The sequence below is a fragment of the Ascaphus truei genome, chromosome 4 (assembly GCF_040206685.1).
Source record: "Ascaphus truei isolate aAscTru1 chromosome 4, aAscTru1.hap1, whole genome shotgun sequence".
Taxonomy (NCBI): Eukaryota; Metazoa; Chordata; class Amphibia; order Anura; family Ascaphidae; genus Ascaphus; species Ascaphus truei.
Window position 1 is genome coordinate 356,217,823 of NC_134486.1, and position 20,807 is coordinate 356,238,629.

Genomic DNA, 20,807 nt, shown 5'->3' on the forward strand with positions numbered 1-20,807 from the left:
CTGTTGTGCGCTTGTGTGTGTTTGTTATTTTTGAACTTTTCAAAATTTTTGGTTACTTTTGAAAAACTCCCTCTGGAGTTTTTCTTTCATATGAGTATCTTGAGGAGTGGCTCCTACACGCACTGCTGTAAGCTAATTATCTTTTAAAGAGGACAGCGCGAGCTCAAGAATCCTAATTGTGACAGTCGAGACGTGTTAACTGTCGTCAATGCTGGGCATGCTCAATGGGAAAAATCTAACATCCATACCAATTAACCCATGTGTTCCAGCAGTGTAATGCATGTGTGTTACATAAAACTTAAAGGCCATGCTCACATTAAAATTCAAATACACAATACATAGGGAAGGTTTAAAGCCACATGCGCCTGACCCTCCAGGTCTGAAGATGACTGAGGAGGCTTCCACCTCTGCTGCTGCTACTGCTGCTGATGCAGGGACAATCAGGTTTACACACGTTGACTAGATTTGTTGGTCAATATTAACAATATTAAGTCAGTAACCGAACATACACCACTGGGTATATATTTCTTGCATTTGATCGCCAAGTGCTTACTTCTGCACATTTATATGGGCTTGTAATATCTGCTCCATGGACATTCACTGTTACATCAGTGTGTTTACACTCATTAGCTAACTGGCAAGATTTTGGTTTGAATCCTTTTATCCAACCACGATCTAGTCACTAGGTGGAGTTATCGTCCAATTTCACCATTGTATTCCCTAGTTTTGGTCTAGGCAGGGTAAGATACATTATGGAGGAACCAGGCGCTTACCTTTAGTCACAGAATTTCAGAGAAGCGATGAAACCAATTATTGTGGTTAATTCCTATTGGTGTAGAGTTATTCTTGCGATCCCTTCTGCTTCTACCCCTGATAAAGGGATGATCCAAAGCCCTTAGATAAACGTAGAGACAAAACAGAGTAGGGGGAGTGAGGGATGAATAGATGAACAGATACAACAGATATGGACAAGCAATATAACACAATGTGTATACCACAACGTTAACCCAGTGAGGGGGGGTTGGGATGGTGAAGAGACAATCAATAGATGTATACTATATAATAAATGCTTACACGGCCGTGTGCGAACACAATCCCAAGATGGTATCTTTGTGGTAGATGGTGCCCCTTCTGCAATTGAGTGCAGGGGGGGTCGTGATGATTCACAATATCTATAAATACTCACACGGCCCAGTGTGAGTAAAGGCGCAGGGCAGATGTCTTTGAGGTATACACCTATGTTCCCCGTCAGAGGTATTCCCAGGGGTGCTGCGCACGCTCCTGCTGGCAGGCAGGGGGTTCAATGCGGGTCTCTCTCTTAATTCTCCCGTTCTGAGCTCCTTCCCCTCCCCGTTTCAGTAAGGGGCGTGGGTGAGGCAAAATAATATAACGGGATCAATAGTGCTCTTAAAAACATCAAAGTTTATTACACATATAGTAGGATCCACAAAAATGCACTCACATAGTCTAACAATGTTCTGGTGTGCTCCCGTGGCTGCGGTTTGCAGTGGTCCCAGCCGCTCTCTACTCCGCGTCCGGAGTCGGAATAGATGGCTGTTCCTGGCGCGGCTGTGACTGCAGACTGACTCACTCAGCTACGGAAGCCCCAGTGTTCCAAGAATGTTCACCGAATTAGAGCAACGCATTTCGCCGATTGGACGGCTTCCTCAGGCTCATTCAATGACGTGAAGAGGGTCTGATGAGCTTATATAGACCCTCAATTTGCTAATTATTTAACTAGCGGGAAGTATTTGTTGCCAATACTTGTAATAAGTGCCTTAATCTGTATACAAATGTTAAACTCCTTGTTGTGCTCAATAACACACTACAGTTATAACAATAAGATTACTGTACTATATTCATTTTAATCTTGTGCACTCTTTTAACAGGTGTCTTAAGTGTTCTAGAACAACCTAACGGATTATAGTTAAAGACAACCCGATTATTAGCTAGACATGCGTAGAGTGGTAGAAACTGAATCTTTATTATTGTCTCAAATACCACTATTTTTTAAAAACCATAGAGAAATAAATTATGTTTTATAGCGATTTGTATAAAAATTGTTGTTTTTAAACCTCAGTGTATAAATCAAATGACCGCATATTATGACCAAGTATGCTAGATGATATAACCTGTCAAATAGGTGTTATTACCATTTTTCAACCCACTACCAACTTAGACCCTAAAGTTTTCTTAGTACAACTAAAACACCCACTAACAAAAGGATGCACAAGATTGAAATGAATATCAGCAATTTTATTGTTTTGATAAATGTCTCTGTAACGATTTGTCTGAGAACAGTTGTTTTTATACTTTAGTATGTAAACCATGTTTTTATAGCGATTTATTTTTTAACCCACAGTGTATTAAGCAAATGACTGAATATTATGTATTAAGCAAATGACTGCATATTATGACTAAGTATGCTAGATGGTATAAATTGTTAAATAGGTGTTAGCACCACTCTTTAACTTATTACCAACTTAGACCCTAAAGCTATCTTAGCACAGCTAAGACACCCACTAATAAAAGGGTGCATAAGTTCCAAACTAATATCAGCAAGTTTATTGTTTTACTATATGTCTCTGTAATGATTGGTCTAAGAACAGTTGTTTTTAGAGCTCAGTATGCAAAGCGAATGACTGCACATTGCGAATACATATGTTAGATGATAGAGATTGTCACCAGGTGATAGCACCATGTTTTAACTTATTATAAATCCAATCCGTTAGGTTGTTCTAGAACACGTAAGACACCTGTTAAAAGAGTGCACAAGATTAAAATGAATATAGTAATCTTATTGTTATAACTGTAGTGTGTTATTGAGCACAACAAGGAGTTTAACATTTGTATACAGATTAAGGCACTTATTACAAGTATTGGCAACAAATACTTCCCGCTAGTTAAATAATTAGCAAATTGAGGGTCTATATAAGCTCATCAGACCCTCTTCACGTCATTGAATGAGCCTGAGGAAGCCATCCAATCGGCGAAACGCGTTGCTCTAATTCGGTGAACATTCTTGGAACACTGGGGCTTCCGTAGCTGAGGGAGTCAGTCTGCAGTCACAGCCGCGCCAGGAACAGCCATCTATTCCGACTCCGGACGCGGAGTAGTCCACACTATGGACATGTTAAAAAAAACATAGGGCAGACAGTAAGATGATTTTTAGAAAATACTGACTGAACACGCTGCCTAGAAAAGGTGCACAAAAGGGGGAACCCCAACTTAATCTCTCCATCTACAAGATATGGCTGATGGAAATGATCTTGACTACCATCACCGGTGCACACAGGAGAGCTTCCAGGAGAAACCTGGTAAGTAAAAACAGACATCAAACAGTGTATATTATTGTAATGTGTACATGTAAAATTATACACTATCTTCTATATCAAACATTAGAGTATTATTTGCAAGTCACTCACACATACATGTGCTGGGTAGTTCTCACATTAAAGATCTCATATTCTTTAAAAGTATTCTACAGGCCATGGCTTACATATTAAATTAATTTAACAATAACTATAAAGTAATCGCTGTATATTTTATATACTATTTTCAATATATTTTTACTATATTTATTTACAATAGGGTAAATAATATTTACTATATATAACCATATTAATATAATTATTCAAAGCATCTTGACATGCATAGAAATGTATGTTCATTCATACAATATCAATATTCATGTTGAATGTACCCAAAGACTATAGTACTTTATTTCTGTACATTCTTTACCTTTTCTGAAGGACCATCAAGCAGACAGGCGTCTCTTGAGCTGGAATCCTCCTTACAGGAAACTTCTGCTGAACAGCAGGAAGAGGTGGAAACAGTGATAATAACTTTCACGTAGTTGCCTGAAGAGGAGTATACAGCTTCCAATCCTCATCTGATGCTCCATCATCTGCAGCTCCTCCTTTAATTCACCTGTCGGATCACCATGTACATCATCTGCTGCTCTAACTGCTCCATCACATGTTGAATCACCTGGTCAGTTACCTGTTGCACCACGTGCTCTGTTATCTGCTTCTTCAAGAGGATCCTCAATTCTTGAAGATGCTTCTAGTGAGCATTATTTTAACAGGCCATCTTGCATTTCCAGCATCAGCTGATGCACTTGCAGTATTCCATCTGATAAGACAGCATACCACTAATATGATGTACAGTTTAGCATGCTGATTGGTGCTGTCAATGTGCTCACTTGGGCAGTGCAGCTGTCCTCTCCTGTTACATTAACTAAATCATGGGCTACATCAGGTGTTCACATATGCAGTAAATAAAACTACTCCTAGGGTGCCGGGAAAGATGAGAGCTGCCGGGAACCTGAAGAAGCTTAATATTGGCTTAACGGCTGCACGCATATTCTTTTCATTGTGGGTGGGGGGTGCCAAGGTCATTTCCCACGGAAAGTTACAGTGGTAACATCAATATATACAACAAAAAAAAACACTTATCTATTGGACAGCACCTATTCTGAGAACTCTTTGATAAAGAGGAAGAAAGATAGGAAGCAGAGCTGTGGCAACTCTATAGCTTTTGCAGTATATATGTTTCTCTAACTATGTATTGGTGAGTCTAATCAACATTGCAGCAGTGTGGGAAAGTTTTAAACCACAATAAACTACACCTTTCCATTGTTGAGAGCATGGGCTTCTCTGTAATTGCCCCCATATACTTGCCTACTATAACTGTTGACAATTTATATTTGTTTTTTGTATTATTTATTTATCTAAATTCATCATGTCCTCTCTCCTTGCCAACAGACCTGTAATCAGGCTTCTTAAATTAAAGAGAGAGAGAGAACGAGATAAAGAGAACATGCGAGAGAGAACGAGAGAGAGAGAACAAGAGAGAGAGAACGAGAGAGAGAGAGAACGAGAGAGAGAGAGAACGAGAGAGAGAGAATGAGAGAGAGAGAACAAGAGAGAGAGAACGAGAGAGAGAGAACGAGAGAGAGAGAACGAGAGAAAGAGAACGAGAGAAAGAGAATGAGAGAGAGAGAACGAGAGAGAGAGAATGAGAGAGAGAGAACAAGAGAGAGAGAACGAGAGAGAGAGAACAAGAGAGAGAGAATGAGAGAGAGAACAGAATATCGATCTGATCCATGATAAAACAGGACATTTTAGGGGGTGGGGGGGGGGCTATGTTTGACTTTGTATCAGCTATGTATTTACGGACAACCCCAAAAGTAAGTGTTCCCAAGACCTGGATCAGGGAATATGGTAAACCCCGTTGTTTGTTGGTTTTGAAGTTTAGGCACTGGAATGTACTTAGCCTTATTTTTTTTACACCTTTAATGTATTTCCTCTATTGTCTTTTGGACAGCAAATGTAAGTTGACACTTTATTGTGTAAGCATTTTAGAGCTGGTTGTATTTGAAAATTGTGCAGTTGGTATAATCAACACATCTATCTAGCCTCTATAATCAAACATTTAATGTCTTCTCAGTGGTAGAGAATATCAAAAGCATGTGACAATATTAACTTTGTCAAATATAAAAAATATGTCCATTTGTAATTAACATACATTAGTAATCAGATTTAGTTTTCTGTTAAATGAAAAACATTCTTTAACAAAACTGTCTAGATATTTTAGCTCAAATTTATATTAGATTACTGCCACTGCTTTGGAAAGTCTGTCTTCAATTAATATCAACAAAATTGCTTAGAATGTAGCCAATATTTTTAGATAGTATATGTACTTGCTAGGAATATATTATTAAGCATAGGGTTCTAGTTTAACTTTCAAATTTCTTAATGCAGTGTGTTTTGAACAGAATAAGTAGAAAGCACAATTAACTTAAACAAGTAAGTACTGTATTTTTATTTTAGCCCTAAAATAATTCTGGCTATGGGAACTGTTTAACCGTTTTGTATACTTAAAAATGATACATTTAGAAAGAAACAGGGTAATATCCACTACAATGTGGTACACTGTACAGATGTGGCCTGTTTGTTTTCCCGCTACGCCGCGCAGTTTCTTGAGCCGAGCCTGTGCCTTTTGAGATATTTCGACCAAAACTTCTGCGATTTAACCTGGGTTAACAGTGGGCAGAATGCAGACAGAAAATGAAATTTGGTGTCGTCTGCAATACCGTCCGGAGACTCACGTCAGCAACCACGAGACTTTGTGTCTCAAAAATCTAATTTGCTAGACCACACAGAACCGCTTGCTTTTAAAGGTTTTTAAAGGCTTCCCAAAGACCCCCCTCCCCCCTAGGGTTATCCCTGCTTCAACACAGGATGCTCAACGTGTCCTTTCACTTATTCTTGTTCATGTGTGCACGATCCGATATCACACAGATTTGTATATGTATAGTATGTGTGTGTGTGTTTATATACACAGTATACACTGTATGTAGCTGGTCATATACCATGTTAGACTTGCCAATGAATAGATATCTTGCAGCTGTTATTGCACAGTTTATCATGCAGTACGCCACTGAACTGCGCGTCTTGTTTGCAAACCGTGCAATTTCCTGGCTTGTGGCTTCATTGTATTACACTGTTATATAGTTACATAGTAGGTGAGGCAGAAAAAAGACCTATAATCATTGAATTCAACCTACAGTATTTTAAATTTAGGTGACAGATACTTATTGATCCAGAGGAAGGCAAACACAAAATCCCAGTGAAAAGTTATTCAATGATGTCTCATAAGGGGAAAAATAAATTATTTCTTGACTCCAATATTAGCAATCAGATTTCTCCCTAGATCAACATCCTTCCCATCTTTACTTATTTGGTATTTCCCAGTATAGAGATGGTGCATGATTCATTAACATTTTATCCTTAATGAAACTGCAGGCCTAATGGATGTTGATCAAGATCTGACACAGTTTGCCCATGCCCAAAAGCCTAGTACACTAATTTCCCATCAGAATTAACACCGTGAGGTGTGTTGATTGCCACTGTGGTTATCTATGCCCTCTATATCCTCCTCATCCAACTGCAACACTAACAAATCTTGACCCACAAAGCAATGATCCTGATCTTGAAGTACAGCATGATGCACAGAAGTTCACGATCCTCAGTTGTGTGAAGAAAAGTCCCTGGTGAGTAGATTTTCTGTCTTTACTTCTTTTCCTATTATCTTTCTTCTTTTCTTCTTAATTCTCTTCAACATTTCCAGGAGATGTTGCCATGCTGTTTTCTTGCTGTTAAATAAGATATGGCGGGCATTATAAAAGGCCTGTGATGTCACATTTGACAGACATATGGTATATCTACCAATCCGATTCTAGGCATATGGTTTGACAGGGAATGACTTCTCTACCAAACTTGATGGAATTACATTACATGTACTGTACATCCACCAATCCAATTGGTGGATGTACCATGTGATGTCTTCCCGGTTTGGAGTCATGTGACATCACCTTAAAGGGAGGGAAGCCACCTAAACAGATACCATATGCTTCCCTCCCTTTAAGGTAATGTCACATCACCGACACGTACAACGTATGTGTACCATGTGATGCCTTCCCTTTTTTGGGGGATGTGATATCACCTTAAGGGAAGGAAGCATATATAACATCACATCATTCCAAAAAAACGGAAGGCATCACATGGTACATCCACAAATTGAATTGGTGGATGTACCATGTGATTCCATCAAGTTTGGTAGAAATTTAATTCCCTGTCAAACCTGATGCCTAGCCACATGGTACATCCACAAATCAGATTGGTGGATGCACCATATGTCTGTCAAATGTGACATCACAGGCCTTATATAAGGCCTTTCACGTCTCATTTGGAAGCAAGAATGACAATATCTCCTGGCTATATGTGCCCCCATTGAGGGAACAGGTATTCACATTGACAATCAATGGAATCATTATTGACTACTGTATTTTTAATTATATTGTAATACTAGCTGAGAGACCTGGCGTTGCCCGGGAGTTAAATTTCCCGCTCCCTCCTCTCCCCCTATTTCTGTGCTCCCCCTCTTTCTCCGTCCCCCCCCCAGAGGGAGGGAGGGACAGTGGACAGGAGGGGGGGCAGTGGACAGGAGGGGGGGTGACAGTGGACAGGAGGGGGGGACAACTGTGGACAGGAGGGGGGCAGTGGACAGGACGGGGGGGCAGTGGACAGGACAGGAGGGGGGGCAGTGGACAGGACAGGAGGGGGGACAGTGGGCAGTTGGGGGAGAGTGGACAGTGGGGGGGAAGTGGACAGGGGGGGGAGGACAGTGGACAGGAATGGGGGGACAGTGGACAGGAGTCACCCTTTCCGCACAATTTCAACTGTGCACCCCTCTTACCCTATAATAAATATAGCCTTCTCTGACGTTGACCTGACCTGCCTTTTACTCTTTTAGCAGCCACCAAAAATGGAAACACACAACCTTTTATACCACCACCCCATTTTAAAACCACACCACCCTCCCATTTGACTTCCACCCCCCCTCCACTTACCTTCCCTCTCGGCATGCCTTCCCCCTTCAACAGGGGGGAGCAGGGCAGTGGCGGCCACGTGGGACATGCCCTTCCCTCCGGGAGATGGCCACGGGGGGAGGGGCAGAGCAGCCTCTTCCGATCGCCGCCCAGAGGGGTGCACAGTTGAAATCGTGCGGTAAGGGTGACGACAGGGTGGAGTAGTGTGGAGCGCCATTTTAATATTGTGGCATCCGACAGGATGGAGTAGTGTGGAGCGCCATTTTAATATTGTGAGCTGGTTTCATAGGGGAGAAGGTGTGCCAAGGGGGAAGGTAGCGGGGAGGTGAGGGGGGGTGATGGCGGGGAGGGGAGCTGTGGGTGAGGGGGGGGTGATGGTGGGGGGAGTAAGCGGGGAGGTGAGCTGTGGGTGAGGGGGGGTGATGGTGGGGGGAGCCAGCGGGGAGGTGAGCTGTGGGTGAGGTATGGTGAGCGTGATGGGGTGAGAGTCTGTGGCAGTATGTGTGTGTGTGTGTCACAGTGGAGTAGGTGTGTCTGTAATTTCAGCGTAACTGTTGGCCAATGAGAGTCGTGGGGGAGGCGGGTCATGGGCGGGCGGACCCACGGACCAATCAGATTACCCACATCTACTAACAATCTCACAAATTTCAATTATATAGATATAGATTTATAATACTAATTGCGTTTTTTTTTTAGGGTGCCTATTGGTTGCAAATGTGGTTATCTATTCTCCTGTTGAAGGCATAGGTAACCACAGTGACAATCAATGGAATTGTAGGCTAGTGTTCGTTTTTATTGTATTGCAATGTGTATTTTATTTAATGGTTTCTTTATTTTAGGCATCATTAATCGGAAAATAAGCTATTAGGTATATTTGGCTACTAGGACTTTTGCCCATTTGTGTGTGTGTGTGGTGATGGGGTGGGTCATGAAGGTAGTTTCCCCAGGGAGGGAGGAAAGGTCTCCCCAGGGGGTAGCAGGAAGGGTTAACCCCTTAATTATCATAGCGGTTACGACACGCTAAGGTAATTAATTGGTTTCTGGTTGGTAGCTAGTGTTTTTATTTAAATGTTGTTGCCACTGAAGACAACGACTGTCTTCATCCTGACAGGGGTAAGTATAACTTTTGTTTGCTGCAGGGTTGCTGGCTATTGATTTGTTTTTGAATGGGCAAAGTGCTATAAGCCAGAAATGGCTTATGGGGCTTTTGCCCCTACTGTGTGTGGTGGTGGTGGGGGGAGTTTGTTGTGGATAGAGGGGGTGGGGTAGTAGGATGCCCATTATTTACCAATGTGGCTATCTATGCCCCCATTTTTTGCATAGATAACCACAGTGGCAATTATTAAATAAATGGCTAGTGTTTGGATTGTATTGTATTTGATTATATTTGATTGTATTGAGGGGGTGGGTGAAGGGGGTAGTTGTCCTGGGTGGGTGGTTAGGCTTCCCAGGTGGTAGTGGGAGGAGTTAACCCCTTAATTACCTTAGGGTTAAAAAAACCCTCTAAGGTTCTTAAGGGATTATCCCTCCTGCAACCCTTCCGGGAGGCCTAAACACCCACCCTGGGGAAACAACATTACACCCCACTCCATTCAAACACCAGTAAGCCCTTAATTACCTTAGTGGTAGTAACCACTAAGGAAATTTAGGGGTTACTTTTGTTTCAATGGTTGAGCATCGACTCTTTCTTCAATGATGGTGAGGACAAGAGGATGAGGACAGCCTTCATCCTGACAGGGCTGAGAAAAACATCTATTAATCTAATTTGTTTTAGATTTTACTCTTTATTTGAATGTGGAAGTGGAAGACTGATCACTGCAAACATAGCTGGAGGCTCGCATCCAATACAAAATATTTATTTAATATTGCATAACAGTAGTAAGGCAAAAAGAGGTCCTCTGACGCGTTTCTTACCCAGTGGGTGCTTTATCAAAGAGGACAAATGGACAAAAGGGCTATTAACCATATTTGGCTACTAGGGATTTTGCCCATTTCTGTGTGTTGATGTTGTGGGTAGGGGGTGCGTAAAGGGGGTTGGAGTCCCAGGGTGGGTGATTAGGCCTCCCGGGTGGTTAGAGGGAGTGGTTAACCCCTTAATTACCTCATTGTAAGGTAATTAGGGGATTACTACCCCCCCACACACTAAACCCTCCGAGGAGGCCTAACCACCTGCCCTGTGGCAACTACAACCTTCACCCACCCCCTCTACACCAAACAAACTGGGTATTTAACCCCTACAATACCTTAGTGATTAGCCAGTAAAGGTAATAAAGCTGCTTTTATTTATTTTGTATTACTTAGTATGGAAGCAGGGGGTCACCGGAATTGAACCGCATTTCTTTAAGTTCTCAAGACCCCCTGCTTCCCGAGGTATAGGCCCAAGTATGGGCTGTCAGTTTAAATGTTCTGGTCATGTGGGCCGTGACACAGGACATTTAAACATGCAGGAGACACCGGTACACAATACAGAGGCTCCTAACTCGGGAAGCAGGGGGTCACCGGACCGGACATTTATGCGATTTCTGGTTCGGGCACCACCTGAGCTTCAATCCTACTTAATAAATATAAACATAAAAAGTGTGATGGCCTGTAAGAGCTGTGCAGAGAGAGGGACCGCTTGTGTCTGCTCTCACTGCGCAGCTCTTCAAGACAGGTGGCAGCTCATTAGGATTAATGTTTTATTTTGAATGGGCAAATGAGCTATTATCCATATCTGGATAATAGTAATTTTTCCCATTACTGTACTGTATGTGTTGGGCGGGTTGTTGGGGTAGAGGGGGTGGGTATTAGGGTTGTTGTATTTTTAATGTTTGTTGGGGATTGAAGGAATGGGTGAAGGGGCTAGTTGCCCCAAAGGTTGGTGGTTAGGCCTCTCGGGTGGGTAGTGGGATGGGATAACTCCTTCATTACCATAGTGGTTCCCACAACTCTGGTAGTGAAGGGGTTAACTCCCTGCTACCTTCCCAGCAGGCCTAACTACCCACCCTCTGGCAACTACCCACTTCATCCACTCCCTCTGCACCCAATAAACAGGATATTCAGGTTTGACCCCTTCGTTGCCTTAATGGCTAGCCACTAAGGTAATTAAGCTGTTTTTATTTAAATTTTAATTCTAGTTTACGGGAGCAGGGGGTCTCTGGAGCTTAACCGCATTGATTTCAGGTCCAGGTACTCCATGCTTCCCGAGTTACATGCCCCGTTAAGGGGTGCCGGTAGCCCCATTCAATGTTTATGAAGCCCATGTTTCCCCCCTTGGGAGATAACACTGCTGCTACATGGAGTGTGGTGGTGCATACCTGCTGACTCACAGTTGATCTGAGTCTCCCGCATGGTGGTAGGGAATGTCAGAAGAGGCTTCTGGGGTATAAACTGAATCGTACTCATGGTGACAGCGCCTCAATCTCTTACAGGCCCCAGGGATGTGGGGAGCAATCCCTGTAGGAGAGTTTCTTTAGCCTTCCCCCTGATAGATTGCAGTCTCAGGCAGGAAGGTATAATAAAACAGGAACACTTTATTCACACTGGAGGCTTCACATAGCATACACAGCAACCATTAATAGATCTAGGGCTTTCACCCTCAGGATGTCCCTGGACCTTCACTCCTAGCCAAGGGCATGAGGATCAGTCCTTGCTCTTCCCCTACCCCTTGGTGGAGTAGGAGGAATAGTCTCCCACCGCTCCCCTAAGGTAGGGCCGCAGATTGACAGAGCCCTGCCAACTGGTTTGGGTAGACTGACCTCTATCAAAGGTAGAGGCAAACTGAACCAAATCAGGAAGTGCAGCTCATTGAGTACAGGCAAAGCAAGAACCAGCCCCTTGCCCCTGATTGGACACAAGGCCTGGTTGCACCACCTTCTCTGTGACTCACTGAGGCTGCATAGAAGTGGAGAAAACCCATGATTACTCCTGGCAAGCCTGCTTTTTCTAGAGCTTACTGCCAAGAGGAGGGCAGACTGGTAACCCAAAACCAGCCAGGGCTACATTTAAATCTCCTGCGTCACGTGACCGGGACATTTAAATGCATAGGAGATACGGCACACCATACCGGGGCCTGTAACTCATGAAGCAGGGGTTCCCGAACCTGAAATTAATGTGGTTCAGCTCTGGAGAGCCCCTGCTCCCGCACACTAGTATTCAAATTCAAATAAAAACACTGGAATCACCTGGAGAGCTGTGCAGGGTCTCCCTGTGCAGCTCAGATTGCGAGAAAATCACAGGGGAGAACTTTGAAAAAATCTGAGATGACTTTGCTGCTGCTCTGAACGGTTTTGACATTTTCCTGCCTCACGGTTTGAGATGGTTTCAGATTCTTTCTGTATACCGTGATAACACAAATGGCAAACCTTTCAGAAGGAACATGCCACATCTTTCGAGATAGCAGTAAAGTCATCGTATCTACTAGAATAGGCCCGAATGATGGTTAACACTGGATCATGGTGCGACAGTCCTCATACCCTTTGAGTGAGTACCTGCCTTTGAGACATATCTACTAAGCAGTATTAAATACGTCATCTTACAATTTATTTTTAAAATTCTAATTAATGGGTCAGAAGGTGCCTTACATATTAATATCATACTGTTAACCTGGGGCTATAAAATGAATCCAGTATGCTTGAAGTAATTTAAAATATGCATATATATACATAGGGTGGGCACTGTCACTTGTGTTTTGGTTCTAAAAATGTCTTGTTTTGGTTCTGGATGTGGTTTTGGTTCTAAAGAAAATTAGTGTTTTAGTTTGGTATAGAAAAGCATGAAAAATGCTTGAAATAAGTATATAATTATAAAACAAAACTATTAGGAAACTAAAATAATACACCTTAATCTTAAAATAATTTACGTCTCAACTAAACTGTTGAGATGGGCATCTATCCTAGTGTCCTGGTTTTAGTTCTCAATATTTTTGTGGTTTTGATCTTGGCTCTAAATATTAAGTGTTTGTTTTTTTGTTTGTTTTTGGAAGGTGCTAGTAGGTTAAGATTTCACACATCCTGATTTGCCCATCTGTAATATTTACTGTACTTTCAGTGTATAGAATAGAGTTGGGTGAGCTAGAGAGCCTGCCTGTCAAGGGTCTAACTGAAAGTGAGGCAAAACCTTTGCTTGAAATGTCACAAGAATAAGCTTTTTGTGGCATTTCCTCCCACCATTTAACTTCACCAAGGGAAGTGAGAGTGAGGTAAAGGGAGAGAGAGGACATGGCGATAGGAGGAAATTGGATCCTAAGTAGCCATATTGGCATTCAATAGTAGCCTATTAAAAAAGACCAGTACACTAACCCCATCCATGGTGAAGGCCATCCTCATCTTCATGGCTGGAGCCGCCTGGAACCAATTAACAAAAGGGGTCGATACCCAACCATTGAAAAAACATCATTAAAAATAATCCAGAAGCCTGATGGCCGGAAAAAATAGCAAAAGTAAATAAATAACAGATCCGGGCCCGTTGGCCAATTTGTAATCAAAAGGCCTGCAATGGGAGACCCTCACTTTACCACACACCCTTGATCTTGCGGTGATTGAAGTCTCTTCTTACGTGAATATTTTCTTTTTTCTTTGAATTGCACCTACTGCACAATCTTCTAGAGATAGAATTCCCACACATATGTTCAGAATGTAAAGTCTGTGACAGGTTCACCCCTGTCCTCTTACCAATGGTACTAACTCCCTTGCTTGAAGCAATATTCCTTTATAAACTTTCCCTGCAGTTATACAGGGGGCCCTGTCTTGCTCCAATATGTTGTATATGTAGCCAGTCCTCCCTGTCCCAACCTCACATTGGGCCTCCTCAGGGAACTCTCATTCTGGCTATAGGGACTTTGGTGGTGCATACCTGCTGGTAACAGGAGGGCCTGGGTCTCCCGCGATGTCATGGGGATAACAGGACAGGCTTCTCTGGGGCTGAGCCCCAATTCTCCTTAATGGTGCAGCGCCTCCATCTTGTGAAGCCCCCAGGTGTATGGGGTGGAGTATCTGCAAAAGAGTTATCTCCCTCTCCTCCCAATATACTCCACTCTCAGGCAGGAGGTAAAACAAAAGAGTTCTTTATTGTCCAGACTAGTAGCAGCAATTGCACAGCACACAGCACTTCAGCAGAAGAGTGTTCACCACCAGGATGATCTCTAGACACACTCCTTGGTGGAGCAAGATAGTATCTCCCCTCTCCCCTAAGGGAGAGCCTTTAGTTTACCAGAGCCCTGGTAGCTTAATTTGAACCCACCATCCTCTTTCTTAACTGCAGAGGATCCACCTCTCCCAAGGCTAGAGAGTAACACACAACTCTGACACTCAGAACAGACTAAACAGGAAGAGGTAATCCCTTTAATACAGATCCAGTAGTTCCACCCCTGAGCCTTTGATTGACACAAAGCATGAGCACTACCTTCTCTGACCAACTGAATCACAGTGGTTGGGGCAAACCCATTTTAACTCCTGGCAAACCTGCCCTTACCAGGGATTATTGCCCAGGAGGAGGAAAGTATAATAGCCCAAAACCTACCAGGGCTATACACTCCCTCTGGTGGAATCCAATGGTCCCCACTTGGACCCAAATTTTGCTGGACCATCCTGCAGGCAACAACCTGTACAATTGAAATAGAAATGACAGTTGATAAGTCATCACAATGTACACATGCTGAACACCCACACACACAGGGCGGTGAAATACATGGGGTAACTCCCAACATGGAGGACTCAAACTAATAGTAGTGTCGGGGATCTGGATTATGCACCTCCCTCCCATTGTGATCCACAATCTTAATGAAAAAGGTTTGCAGAGGGCCACTCTCAGGGCGATACACTATTTTATTCATGTAAATCCCTCTCCTCACACTCCAAACTTTCATGATGTGACAGATCTTCTCCTCAGAATAATACACAGAGTTACTACTCTTGGTCATTAAGTAATCTATCACAGCTTCTCGCAGCCAGGATTCACGCTGCTCCTCTATCTCACGCATGATAGGCTCAGGCACATAGGGATAGTTAAATCTATGGGACTGTCTATAGTGGGCTACTATAGCTCTATCAGCTCTGCTGAGTTTGATCAACTTACGATCTCCAGCTGTACCTGGCAAGACCCATGACAATGGTTCTTCAGGGGAAATTTCATCATAGAGGATGAATGGACTTTGGGGAATTATCATGCCCTGTTTAACTCCTCTCTAACTCGTCAGCAGCCTCTTTCTCTGAGTAGGTGCCCTTACCCTACCAATGATCAACCAAATCATCTTGTAGTATGATTAACCTAGTTCGGTCCATGAACACAGAATAACCCTTAAACATAGGAGCCCACCATTTGGTGCTATTGTCCTCTACCCCAGATGAGGATGCTAACTCCTCCATTTCTCCTCTGGAAGATACTCCTGAGGTACCACTAGATAGTGAACCTTTACCTCTTCCTCTGTTAACATATTTACACCCAGTAGTAGATTGAATGGGTGATTTTGCTCTCATCAAACCCTCCCTCACAGAAGATACGGTTTCCTTAGATTTACCCCTAGGTGTGGGCCTAAACACAGCAGGATTTTCAACCGGGATCCTACTACTCCAAGGGATCTCCCCATCTGACCCTTAATCGCTGGTCACCCAATCCCTCCAGTCCGTGGACAAATGGTGTACCTTCTCCTTCTTAACCCCACTAGAACCCAGTGAGCTGGAACGTGACGGGGCAGGGGCAGTGGCCGGGGGACAGTGATCGGGGCAGTAACACAGTCCTTCACACAGTCTCTGAGCCGAGCTATGCCACAACCTGTGGATGATTTGGGAAGTGACATCTACTGTACAGACCTCTTTAATCCTCGGCCCGGTACTGTGTCCATCAATTCTCCTTTCTCCTTTGGATCAGCACAGACGACATCTGGAGCTGCACTCTTCCGGTCCACCCCGCGGGGGCAACCGGATGTGACTTCATCATCCGTCGACGTCGCGGATTCCAGGTACAGGTCCAAGTCCCGCACAGGAAGGGCGTCGTCAGTAGCTCTCAACACCGGAAGTGGTGGCGGTGGCGTTTCGGGATCGCGGACATGCCACGGGTAAACCACGGGCCGTCTTCTCACGCCGACATCCTCTCTTGTCACCTGACTGGAGTAGGGGGGGGGTGCTTCATCCTTACCGCTCCGCAGGCTCTCGGTAGGTTTCGTCTCATCGTCAGTCGTCTCGGGCCCCATCTCCGCTATGCTGGGAGTCGCCACGGCCGTGGGACTCTTCCGCGGTTCCGGCCGCACCAGCGCCTGCTGTCAGGGGATCTCCAGACTCAGCTGCTCAGCATTGCAGGTAAGTCGCTCACACAGCACGGCATCGCTGCAGTGGTCCACCGGTAGGCGCATTACCACTGATGACACACTCACTTTCTCGTCGTCTGACGAGGCAGGCAGGGACACATCCACGGGGGAGTGACGGCGGGGTTCTTCGCTTGGGATGGGCACACTGGGCACGCAGCGGTCTGGTTCCAGCACCACCATCAGTAGCGATTCCCCTATCCCTTGGGCAGTCACCATTTCTCCTTCCACCAGGAAGCCTCCTGGGAGTTGATAGGCATTCACACGGCACAGAGGCATATCGCTAGCTGCTGACATAGTAGATTGCATTGTCTCTCGACACAAAGTTCTTTCTTGCTTGCTAGTCTCACCAGAATGAAGGTGTGGGAGCTCACATCTGGCTCCTCCTTCCTTCTGCTCGGGACTCTGTAATTGGTTATTCATGTGCCCCCTCCCTCTGGTGGAGTTTAGAGGAGGGGCACTCATCTGCGTGACGTGAATTGGGGTGAGACCCAGTCACAGCACAGAGGGGCGCGGTCTCAGCTTTCGCGCCACGTTCCTCTTGCAGGCAGGGTGTTGGCTTTCGTGCCAAGCCCAGCCAAATCTTTGCACACAGCTTCTCCACAGCACGCTTGTACACAGCAAGTGCGTTCCGCAGTCCCGGCGGGAACCGCCATTTTGTTTTCTCAATGCCGCGCGGGGCACTGCACACAGCCGCCATTTTGGATTTCCCAGTACCGCACGGGGTACTACACACAGAGTTTCCAGTACCACACGGGGTACTACACACAGAGTTCACAGTACCGCACAGGGTACTACACACAGAGTTTCCAGTACCACACGGGGTACTACACACAGCCACCATTTTTGGTCTCTCAGTACCACACGTAGTACTACACACCGCTGCCATCTTTAATGATCCCATTGTACTCACAATAACGCAATCCTCACTCCATCAGGGGGACTCGCACCTCAGTACATACCACGTGTCATTTCAGCTCTGATCAGTAACAAGTTTGTGGCATACCCCAGGCTAGGCAAAACTCGTTCTCTGCATACTGTACACGATAACAGTCCAGTCAAGTGCTCTGTGGTGATAGCTTGGCTACCGGCTAGATGTGCTTTTGGAGGGCTTCTCCTCCTCAGCATGGGCATCCCTCCTCTTGGCTGCCAGTACCAAAGACCACTTTCCAGAAGTGCCGGATCCACATTATCCAGGTTGCTTCCTCCAGGCATCTGTGATCACTCGCCTCAGGGAACTAGAACAGCAATAGCACAGCTGTCAATGCTTTTCCACCTCTGTAGATCAGTCTAGGTTGTGCTTTGCGAGGTTCAGGGGCCTCCTGACTGCACCTAGCTTCTCTCTTCCTGCAGCACTTGCTCTGGGAGTACACATATTAATCTTCCAGTTTTGCTTCGCTGAAAGCCTGTCCTGATACTCTCTCAGCAGCGCCTCCATCTGTAGCCGGTCCTCCCTGTCCCAACCTCACATTGGGCCTTCTCACGGAACTCTCATTCTGGCTATAGGGACTTTGGTGGTGCATACCATAGTGGTAGAAGCACCTCACAGGAACCACAATACTGATATCCACACACAGTATATGATAATAATAAAATTTACTTGAGAACATGTAAATAGGCTTTGCTAAGCGGATAATAATATTACTGGTTAAAGCTACCCCTTCAGCCTCGCAGGGCCTTACCCCACCACCGTGTAACCCACACGTGTCCACAGTACCTGACGGCCCTCGCGCACTCAACCACCCTGGTGTCCACAAGAATACCAACTCCACCCTTGTGTGTGGTCAGCGCTGCCACTATGCTGTATGTACTTTGTTGGTGCACTTAAAGATGGGCGCGCTGATTGGTAGTTGCACAGGATCCGCTGATCCAGCAATGCTTCTGCTTCTGTGGTGGGTCCTCCTCAACGTGGGTGGTATCCAGCTGGAGTGTCCCACTTACAGACAGTATTAGTATCTTGCCAAGTGATCTGAGCCCAGACCCCTCTCCACAGGCGATGTAGCTGTGTCCCTGCTTCTTATCAGTTAAAGGGCTGTGTCCCTACCTAAGGGGCCAGTCCCTGTAGCTGCCACAATACTAATATGGGAGTCAGGGCCTAGCTGGGGCCTATAGGGGAGTCTCTGGCCTAGAGCAGGGGCCACAGATGCCATGCACATACACCCTCCCTTACCTGCGTCCCAGCATCGACTGACTGCTAGCTCTGAGCGTGCCAAACCTCTCTCCTAGCTGACCCTGATCCTGTCAGCCCTATTGGCCTGAGTTACGTAAGTTATATAATTTTAGTTCCCCCAATTGTGGTTATGGTTTTATACTTATTTTTTTTAAAAATCAAGACTTTTTGTGCAATTTTAGCATTTCCCTGCATTTTTTTCTATAATTTTTTAAACATTAAAAATCCAACAAATCAAGCTGTAGCAAAACAAGAATTAAAACCAAAACACAATTATTTTTTTTAAACCAGAACCACATTTAAAACCAAAACACTACTTTTCTTAGAACTAATACAAACACTCAAAAGTGCCTACGCTTAGTTAAAAGCTCTCAGAGTAAAATAACCGGTTATTCTATACTGTAGATCTTAATCAACACTTATAAAGCTCTAGAAAAAAAGCTCTTCCTTTAGAGAAATTACACAGTATCCAATAAGCACCCTGCTGTAATTTAATCAACAGTGTTGACTGATCTAATGGCTTATTCTTTTTCAATTTACACCATTAATTGATGTACAGTAGCTAATAGAGTCGATTAAGAGGATTGTTCTGCTATCAGTATTGCTAAGAGGCTATTTATGAATGTTTTAACACATTTGTCCTTTTGGCTGGTCTCTAGTAGCTATTAAGAATTCTTAGTTAATGGCAGTAATACCAGGACAACCGAAACTAAACAACTAATTTATTGAACTTGTAAATGCAGAGCAAGTACAAATTGTTTGTACCTATTGAAGCTATTTACTTTATGTGAGGCAACGCAAGTATTTTTCAAAAGAAAAGCAAGGGGGATCCAAACCAACAAAGAAACATACAGTAGCTGTATTGTGTCTTGTTACCTATGTTTGCTCTAATGACATGATAGACATTATCAACATTTGTTTTCATTGAAGCTGATAAATAACTAAAATGCAATACTATTCAAGATTAAAGTAAATAACTTTTACCTCTCAATAGCCTACAGTATGCCACTAAATCTGCAAGGCCAAAATAAGTGGAATTTACTCTTTCACATGCTATTCAACCAATAGGCTGCTTGAATTTATTTGACTTCATTTGTATTTGTATAATCTACCCAGCGCTGGCGCTATGGTTATTTTGAGTATATAATATACAGAAACAGTATGAATACACATAACCAAGATATCAATTAACAACCTTGTATAACTCTCCTCCTGCCTTCCTTGACTCTTTTTCCGCTGTCAGAGGAGGATGTGTCACTGCTTTTCTCCTCCTCTCCCTCTACCATTTGCCCTTTTGACCCCATTCCCTCCCCTCTCCTAAAACCTCTTGCTCCTACTATAACCCCTATGCTCCACACATTTTTAACTCCTCCCTCTACTCTGGTACCTTTCCCTCCTTCTTCAAACATGCAACAGTTATATGCTGAAAAACAGCAAGCTTGACCACATCTGTCTTTCTAACTATTGACCTGTCTCCCTCCAGCCTTTTGCCTCTAAACTCCTTGAATGTCTTGTATTCACTCGCTTGCTCCACTTTCTCAACACCTATTCTCTCCTAGACCCTCTGCAATCTGGCATCCATACTGCTCACTTGACTGAAACAGCCCTCACAAAAATAACTAATGACCTCCATGCTGCCAAAGACAGAGGTCATTACACTCTGCTCATATTACTCAACCTCTCTGCAGCATTTGCACCGTGGACCACCCTTTCTCCTTCACATTCCCATACTCTTGGTATTCATAACAAAGCTCTATCCTGGATCTCCCCTTACCTCTCCCATTATGTTTTCAGTGTCTCTTCTGCTAACACCTCCTCCTCCACTATCAATCTCTCTGTGGGGGTACCCCAGGGCTCTGTCCTCTGACCTCGTCTCTTGTCTCTGTACACACTTTCTCTAGGTGACCTAATCACATCTCTTGGGCTTAAATATCACCTCTATGCTGACGACACTCAAATGAACT